We start from the raw sequence: 10,149 nt of genomic DNA on the forward strand, positions 1-10,149 counted from the left end.
CTTGGCCGGAGCATCATCTCTCATTCGCATAACATGGCCTAGCCAGCGCAGCCGCTGCGTTTTAATTCGCTGGACTATGTTGATGTCTGCGTATAGCTCATACAGGTCATCATTAAATCTTCTTCGGTACTCTCCATCGCCAACGCGTAGAGGCCCATAAAGCTTTCGAAGAACTTTTCTCTCGAACACTCCCAAAGCCGCTTCATCTGCTGTTGTCATGGTCCATGCTTCTGCCCCATATAGCAGGACGGGTACGATAAGTGACTTGTAGAGTATGATTTTCGTTCGCCGAGAGAGGGCTTTACTTTTCAATTGCCTACCTAGTCCAAAGTAGCATTTATTGGCAAGATTGATTCTTCGCTGGATTTCAGTGCTGACGTTGTCGCTAGTGTTGATGCTGGTTCCCAAATAAACGAAGTCCTTTTACTATTCCGAAATTATGGCTGCCAACAGTAGCGTGGTTGCAAAGGCGCGTATGCGCTGACTCTTTGCTAGATAATAGCAGGTACTTCGTTTTGTCCTCATTCACCATCAAACCCATCTTTACCGCTTCTTTTTCCAGTTTGGAGTAAGCAGAGCTAACAGCGCGGGTGTTTAGGCCGATGATATCAATGTCATCAGCATATGTCAGTAATTGTACGCTTTTATAGTATATTGTTCCAGTGCGGTTAAGTTCTGCAGCTAGTATAATTTCCTCCAGCATCAAATTATAGAAATCGCACGATAGGGGGTCACCCTGTCTGAAACCTCATTTAGTTTCGAACGGCTCGGAGAGGTCCTTCCCAATTCTGACTGAGCTGATGGTGTTGCTCAACGTCATTTTGCACAGCCGTATAAGTTTTGCGGGGAAACCAAATTCAGACATAGCGGCATATAGGCAGCTCCTTTTCGTGCTGTCGAAGGCGGCTTTAAAGTCGACGAAGAGGTGATGTGTGTCGATTCTCTTTTCACGTGTTTTTTCCAAGATTTGGCGCATTGTGAAAATCTGGTCGATGGTAGATTTACCAGGTCTGAAGCCGCATTGATAAGGTCCAATCAGCCGGTTCACGGTGGGCTTCAATCTTTCGCACAATACACTTGAAAGGACCTTATATGTGATATTAAGAAGGCTGATTCCACGATAGTTGGTGCATTTTGCAGTATCCCCCTTCTTGTGGACTGGGCAAAGAACACTTAGATTCCAACCGTCGGGCATGCACTCGTCCGCCCATATTTTGCTAAGAAGCTGCTGCATGCGCCTTACCAACTCCTCGCCGCCGTACTTGAATACCTCCGCAGGCAATCCATCAGCGCCCACGGCCTTGTTGTTTTTCAATCTGGTTATTGCTATTCTAACTTCGTCATAATCGGGCGGGGGACATATATTCCATCATCATTGATTGCGGGATCGGGTTCTTCATCTCTGCGCGGTGAATTGCTGCCTCCATTTAGGAGAGCAGAGAAGTATTCCCTCCATAATCTAAGCACTCTCTGGACATCAGTTACAAAGTCGCCGTTTTCATTCCTACAGGAGTTTGACCCGGTCTTAAAACCTTCCGTCTGTCGCCGTATTTTTTGGTAGAATTTTCGGGCGTTATTCCTGGTGGCTAGTAGCTCAAGCTCCTCGCACTCACGCCTTTCTGCTTCTGCTTTTTTCTTCCTGAAAAAGCGTCTCGCTTTCCTTTTCATTTCGCGATAGCGTTCACACACTCCTCTTGTCGCGCTCGCTTTAAACGTAGCCCTGTAGGCAGCGTCTTTTCTTTCGGTTGCAACGCGGCATTCTTCATCGTACCAGTTGTTTTTTCGTGGCCGCCGGTAACCAATTTTTTCCTCGGCGACAGTACGAAGTGCTTTGGAAATATGCTCCCACTGCTCCTGTATTCGTTCAAGATGAGTTGTGCTCTCAGAGAGCAGGTGTGAGTCGAGTTGCGAAATCATTGGCAGTCTTTTGTGATTGAAGCTTTTTGACGTCTAGCTTTCCTTGTGTTTTTTGTTCCTTGGTTTTAGCTGCGTTGAGGCGGGTGCGTATTTTGGCTGCAACGAGATAATGGTCCGAGTCGATGTTAGGTCCTCGGATCGTGCGCACATCTAAAAGACTGGAGGCATGCCGTCCGTCTATCACAACGTGATCGATCTGATTGCGAGTATTTCGATCAGGAGACAGCCATGTAGCTTGATGTATCTTTTTATGCATGAACCTCGTGCTGGATATGACCATGTTTCGAGCACCGGCAAAGTCAATCAGCCTCAGTCCGTTAGGAGAAGTTTCATTGTGTAGGCTTAACTTTCCGACTGTAGGGCCAAAGACACCTTCTTTGCCCACCCTGGCGTTAAAGTCGCCAAGCACGACTTTTATATCATGACGGGGGCAGCGATCGTATGTGCGTTCTAATTGTTCATAAAAAGTGTCTTTCACCTCATCGTCTTTCTCCTCTGTCGGCGCATGGGCGCAGATGAATGATTTGATTTTGCTTTTATTCGGATAGCGGCGAGACGCTCGTCCACAGGCGTGAACGCCAGCACTTGGCGACAAAGTCTCTCTCCAACCACGAATCCGACGCCGAAACTGCGCTTATTCGTATGGTCACTCCAATAGATGTCACAATTTTTGATCTTCTTTCTTCCCTGCTTCGTCCAATGCATTTCTTGGATGGCGGTGATGTCAGATTTTGCTTTGACGACGACATCAACCAGCCGGGCATCTGCACCAATCACATTCAGGAAGCGGACGTTCCAGGTGCATGCCCTCAGTTCATTGTCCTTCAAACGTTTGCCATGGTCGTCGTCAATAGAGAGTGTATTTATGCGAGGCTTGTTGTTATATTTCATTGGAGTATGGTTTTACGTGGCGGGTCCCAAGCCCAGCGCACAATCGGGGGTGTAAATATTACTTGCACGTTTATATAGCGAGCCGCTTGCTCCAAGACAGACGCCCGGTTGCAGCCGCACCTAGAGGTGGACAGACGCTGCCGATGAGATCTCCCCCGGCTATCCCTTAAAGCGATTATGTCAGAGTGGTCTAGCCAGGTTATCGCCTTCTCACATTAGCTCACCGCTAAACATCCGTTTAGAGGATACTTGGCCGCAAGCGACCGGCAGTAGTGAGCTGCTTGAACCGCATGCAAAAGAATCGCAAAATCGGTCAGAAGCTTTCCCCACTTTCGTGGACTTCTACACACGGCTCCACCCTCAATTTTGCTATTAATAAGAAAATCACTTGCAAATGCTTAAATTTCAGCCACAAATTGATCAGCTGTTCATTTATCTGTCAAATCATCAATTTTTTAGGTTTGCAACATCACTTCAACTTCAACTGAAATAAGTTGTAATTCGTAATACCAAACAGGAGTTGAGTTGTCTTAAAGTTTGATTATTTTAATTACAAGGCTACTTGTTATATAATGCATTAAACTATCCGTAGTGCTACAAAAATTATTCGTGAGAAATTCGAAAAGTTTACATCAGTTTGTTAAGACAGAGTGACAAATCCTCACGTAAATTTTTCTATACATGTGAGCAGCCTTCTCTTTTATGTTCACTAAATTCTGCTATTAGGCTTTCATATATTTTTTCTTTTCAATATGCTATTCATATGCCATATATAACATGATTTATACAGCAACGAATGTCATAAAGCTATGCGTTAAAGCGGAGTCATTGGTGCCGTTTGTCGTATCGCTGTAGTCGTATCCCATTGTGTACAGTACCAGTGTGTCAACTAAGCGATAAATGTCAAAATTACAAACAGCCTCGCTCACCTGATGCAAATCTCAGGTCTAGAGTTGCATTTTTGGTACCTAAGAGTACTTCAAGCTGAGTTGCATTTGATAGTTTATTAAAACTTTGTAGTTTTAACAGATGAAATAGTTGCATATATTTCCGCGGAAATATAAATAATAGAAGATTTGTGTTGTAGCCTCCAACAATGCGGAAAGATACCAAAAGCAAAATTTATTTAAATTAGAGTCAAAAAGATCTAGAGAAACTTAACAAAATATAAAGCGTGAGAATTTTCACTTTTATGGCTGTTTACACAAATATATAAAGCAAAATTATATAAACGCTTTGGTCGCTTCAAAGCAAAGATAACGCAAGGCGTTTGATTGTTTTTCGTATGGCGTCGTCAAAGCGTAGGCACGCAACCAAAACGTTTATATAAAGGTTTTGATGCTTCGCCGACAGATGAGTTTAATTTATGGCAGCTCCTATAATATGTCAAGCAAAGTTTGTTGAATGTTAAAGGACTCAAAAAGTTGAGAAATTCTGAAAAGAGGATTTACAACTCTCATCGCTTCAAAGCGAAGAAAATGGCAAGGAGTCTCATTATGTATTATGGGCCTGCCAAGGCTTCAGATCGATACAACACAACCAAAGCGTCTATGTAAATCCGCCTTAATTTCTGTCGCTGTGACAGTCTCCCGCAAATAAAACGGTGCTGTGAGTTGAAGCAAACCAAAGAAGCGGCCAAAAATATGAATGAATGAAAGTTTAACTATTAGATACATTTTTATGCAATAACATTATTGTTTTTTTCGTTTAAAAATGCTGTTACCAAATTCTTTTATTAAACAAATATAATGAACTTGGGTACAGAAATTCAGAAATCCTAGAAAATATTTTACCGATATACTTTGTTGTTGAGTTTAAAAAGTTTTTCACAATAATTTGAAAAACTCTACGTTTTCTATGCTTTTCACACTTAGAGAAGTAACCTTGTATAATAAATAAAATTTTTAATGAAAGTCAATAACTCTGAACAATTTTCGCCATGAAAAAAATTAAAATGCTGTGGAACAGGAGCAACACTTTTGTGACTACATAAACCCTGTTTCAATCGTTTACGTCCCTGCACAGAACCCTAATTGACCGTTTTTAACCGAAAGAACAATGACAACCTAGATTTTCCCGTTATGCTCACTTAAGGCCGAATTAATGGTGACTTATAACCATAAAGCCATAACCAGATAAAACAGCTAATCGAACCTACCTTATGGAAATCAATGTAATCGATTAATTTTGCCATACCATAACGCTAACTCGGTTACATTGATTTCCTTAAGGTAGGTTCGATCAGCTGTTTTATCTGGTTATGGCTGTATGGTTATAAGTCACCATTAATTCGCCCTTTAAGCGAGTGCCTGTCAGAAAGAAGTCAACACACTTGTACTTGTACACTATGTCGTATCCCTAAAGTAATCAGCTGTTTATCGTTACGGCGGAAAACCAAAAACTAATTGATGTATATTGGAACGATTTTCCGTCATCCCTTGTCAAATTTGGTTTTGAGACAAACCGGTTTCGGCGTTGTGCCATCCAAACCCAATTGTCAACCTCACCTATCCATGGCGAATCCTGTTTCACTAACAGACGAGGCTCTGGCGACCCCAAGCTCCTCATGGAACTTGGGGGTAGGGAGGGAGGGAATGGCCCGAAGGTTTAATGTGGCCACATAAATCGTTCCCGAGATGGTCGGGCTAGCACCTTAATGGTGCTATGGTACCGGAGCGTACCGGATTTGTATCCGGCAAAGGACCATCACATCGATAACACTCCCCAAAGCCTTCGGGGAGCAACCTTATCGCTACAACAACAACAACAACAACATTTTCGTTCTGATCTGTTGTTGTCATTTGTCTTGTATTTATAGTTCGTAGGTATATGAGCAGGTATTGTCAAATTGATGCTTGTGTATATTTAGTTATGTGTATGTGCTGTGTGTTCGTTCAGAACCGAGGGTAGTTTACTAATCGATTTGTGTGGCTGACTGGGGTAGCTAGAAATCTGTGATTTTAGTCCTTTGACCTTCTTTGTCGGTTTTTTGTTTTGGTGTGTTAATTGTTTTGTGTTTATTTGTTGTTGTGCGTTTGTCTGTTGTACCTGTGTGATTAAGTTGTTTCCTGTAAACAAGTTTTAAAGGCTCGAATATTGTGTCAGAAATGGTGTTTATCTGTTCGTTTATTATTCTACCGTCGAATGTTTTCTGTTTGTACATTTCCATGTTTTCGAGTACGTTGAGACGTCGGCCCTTTTCTTGTATGTTAAGAACCCTAAATGTTTTATTGATGTTTGCTGGGGAACATTCATTCTCGACCATGTGATTCGCGAAGTTAGACTCGGGTATAATGTTTGGATTCCGTATTTTTTTGTTGTAGTCTCTAATATGTTCTCTGAACCTCGGTAATAAGCAATACGGGCAATCCCCGATTAACTCATACAAAGGTAATAAAAATTATTAAAGTTAATAAATAATCTATTAATTATGAAGAAATTAATTATTTAGTTAGTAAACAGTTATCACTAATAAAATGGGTTATAAGTTAATTAATTCATTCAATAAACAAATGTATTATTTAAGCTATTAAAAGTATAACAGGTAATACTAGTACTAAAATAATAAAGTTAAACAAGTAACTAATTAATAATAAAACAGTCTAAGGTAAATGCTTGAAAAATCTCTAATCCATCTTAAGTGTATATAGCAGGGATGCACCTTAACGTTAAGCTAATCGTTTATCAAAAAATTTCCACCGTTTCCGTTGAAACACTTCGAAATATTATCGATAAAGAAATTATCAATTGTATCTCGTTTTTAACCGAAACGAAAAGCTTTCGTTTACGTTAAAACCGTTAACAAAAACGTGATAATTTATGTTTGAATTGTGTCGGCAATGCTATAGCCATGGTGAAGCCGTAAGGTGGTAACAACAAGCGCACATACACACACAAACTCCATGTAATTTGTTTGTGTAATTCGTTGGTGGTAATGTCAAAAATACTCTGAGAAATGTTCGTACTGTCAAAATTCATGAGAAAAGTTGCAATCAGCTTGGCTAATGCTTTCACCATTAATGACTCTGCCATCAATCAGCTTTGCCAGCATAGTTTGAAATTAATAATCAACATAAACGATTTGATTTCGTTTTGATATGGCAGAAAACGAAACGAAATCATTTCGTTAATTTGACGTTCTTAACGTTAATAAACGAAACGAAATGACTTTGTTTCGTTTATTAACGTTAATTACCGTAACGAAATGATATCGGTTCGTTGGTTAAGCATGCCTGGTATATAGTAAACCTTTACAATGTGTATGTGTGCAGCTGAGAACAAAGCATATTCCATGGTTCAACTATGTATATGGTAGGCTCATCTCTACAGCAACAACATACCTTTGTTCAGATTGCCAAATCTCCGTGTTGGTGTTAGGCGAATGGAATTTAGAGTAAATATAAAACTTTGCAATTATTGTGTGTTTTGGGATAATAATGGGTTAAATTAGATGCATTTCCTAAAAAATAACTTTAAGTGATGTGACCACCACGGCAGTAAATAATTTTAAATGTGCTGGTTACATTTTGCGTGCCATCTCCTTTTGACAATCCCTATACCAGTGAAATGAAGGAAATAAAATCAGCCGGTGAGATGAGCCAACCAATCGATGGGACTCGCGTTCGCATAATTTCACCTATTTTGGTTGCATCCGAACTGCGGCCAGCCTTGTCCAACTTCGGGATGTCGCTCCATAAAGTCAAAAAGTTATTCAATGTAATCCTTCGTTGAAACGTTGTTTTTTCTATAAATGTGTACAAAATTGCCTATTACTGTTTGATTAAAAAAAGGTTTAACTATCGGTTTCAAATTTTTGTTTTTTTTTTCGGTAACGTTTTATGAGACCGTACACCATCTAACTTTTATCAAAGTTGGCATCAAAAGACGCGTTTCGACCTCCGATTTTAGGAAATATGGGGCCCTATCCATAGTATTTTTTGCCTAGAATACCTTTCTGCGTGGATGGCCCTCGGCCGCAATTTCTGAAAATAACCTTGGGTGAGCCGAGCAACTTTCTGCATTAGTGTATGTGTGTGTACAACAAATTTGGCAAAATACTCACATCAAAATTTAAACCGATTTTTTGCTTATATCTTTCGACAGAATTAAAATTAAAATGTTCGCTTTCGGATTCTAAAAACGGAGGCCGAAACGCGTCTTTTGATACCACCTTTGATAATTTTTGATAAAAATTAGGTGGTACACTGTCTTGTATAACGTTACCTTTTTTCTAAACAACTGCAAAATTGTATGAGACAACTGCTAGTAATCAGTTGTCAAATTTTAATGTCTTTGACAACTACACCAACACAAGGTTGTAAACGGTAATGCTGCAAAAAGTTGTTAGACTAGGCAACTTCAACCGACATTTTTTTCACAGGTTAGAGTTGTAATCTGTAATACCAAATTGCAAAATATCAACTGATAGAGACATAGTACAGGTTTACAAGTAGGATATGTGTGAGAAGGAAACAATTCCTTTCTCTTTCTAACACACTGCCGTTTGACACTTCGGTCAGTGTCAAAGTAGTGTGGAACCTTTACGAGTCCTGCGCTCACGATTGATATGTCTGGCGAACTGTGGCAGCTTCCTACCATACGAGTGGGGGCGTCTCCGTTTATTGTGCACAAAGTCGTTTCTTCTATTTGATCCGCCAACATTTCACCCCTGCTGCCCGCCTGCAGGTTTGAATGCGTTAGATCGTAATGAGCATTAAAATTGCATAAGATAATGCGATTATCGCCAGTGAGTAGTGGTGCTCTGATATTAGGGCGGTATCCACTTGGACAACAGGTGGCAGGAGGGATATAGATGTTGATGATTTCTAGGTTTACATCGCCTGAGCGGACAGATAAGCCATGACGCTCTAAGACACTGTCCCTGCGGCCGATGTCGGGATCAAATATATTATATTGCACTGAGCGGTATATGATAAACGCGAGACCGCCTCCATTTCCGCTCTCGCTATCTTTTCTGTGGACATTATACCCAGAACAAGTCTGTGAGCTTAGTTTCTTGAATCGCAGCAATGCGGATGTTATGCCGCTTCATGAAATCGACTATTTCCGTGACCTTCCCAGTTAACCCATTAAAGTTTAACTGCAGAATTCTGAAGTGAAGCGGGGGAGACGTCGTCACTCTAGGGGTAAGTGACGGGTTACTACGCCTGAGTTGTGGGAGGCCAGGACGCAATTGCTGTTGTGGCCCTGGGACTGGACGTCCCTAGGTAAGCATTGGGATGCCCGGTGTAGTTGTGTTTCCGGCCTGGCAACATAGCGCAATGAAGCTCGTCGGGGGGTTGCCGTCGCGCGGGACACCCTTGGGCGGGAACAGCAAGGAGCCACAAAAGATTTATAAAAGTTTCGAGGACGTCAGGTTTTGGGATCTAGCTCAGATCAACCTGTCCGATGCAACCATCCCTTGCACGTGACACACTGACAAGAGTATGACCGTCATAAAAAAATTCTGGTAAAAGTCTAGTTGAGGGGTCGACTGCTAAATCGCGTCAAAAAATATCGAGAGAGGTGTCAAAAGGCGCGTATTAATCTCGAGAAAATAAAAATGTTATCTCTGCCCGGAGATATTTGCTGTTGAATTTGGCGATTTTCATGCGGTTGTTGTAATGTTGTTGTAATGTTGTTGTACCCACCAAAAAAATTGTGAACATAAGTGTTTTGCGCGGATATAGTTTTGGTCTCCAAACCGGAGTTGGACCCACCCAGGGTAATTTTTTATAAGCGCGGCGGAAGGCCGCCAACGGAAAGGTGTTCTGCGCAAAAATACTATGGATTCCACCCCGGTTACGGAGGTACCAGCGGGTAATTTTTCGGTTTTTCGTTAATATATTGTGAACGAGTTAAAGTTTTTATCTTCCGCCTTCGGATTATTAATACTGATGTCAAGACGCGTCGTTTGACACCTCTCTCGATATTTTTGGACGCGTATTGGCAGTCGACCCCTCAACTAGACTATTACCAAAATTCTTTTCCGGCAAACGCAGCAAAACCATTTCTCAGGACCGGGGTCAGGAGAAGGACCCGGATTGGGTTCGATACCTTCCTGGAGCAGGAGAATATGGCGCAGTCCCGCTGCAAGGATCTGCTGGGAGGATGAAAATTTGTTGAAAGGACACAACAAATTAAATGGGGTTACACTGAAATGACAGCCCTTGGTCGGGAAAAATCCCGAGTCGCTCCGGTACATAGAACCGGCTGCCTTGGGAAGCGAACCTAACCTCGGTCTTTGGAGTTGGTACTACTGAAAAGAAATAGAGATACATAAAATGGTCACACTTTTGTCTGTATATCGCTTGCAAAGCGTAGTTTCATCTGGGGTTAACT

This window comes from Eurosta solidaginis, chromosome 3, assembly GCF_040869045.1.
Source record: "Eurosta solidaginis isolate ZX-2024a chromosome 3, ASM4086904v1, whole genome shotgun sequence".
NCBI classification, from domain to species: Eukaryota; Metazoa; Arthropoda; class Insecta; order Diptera; family Tephritidae; genus Eurosta; species Eurosta solidaginis.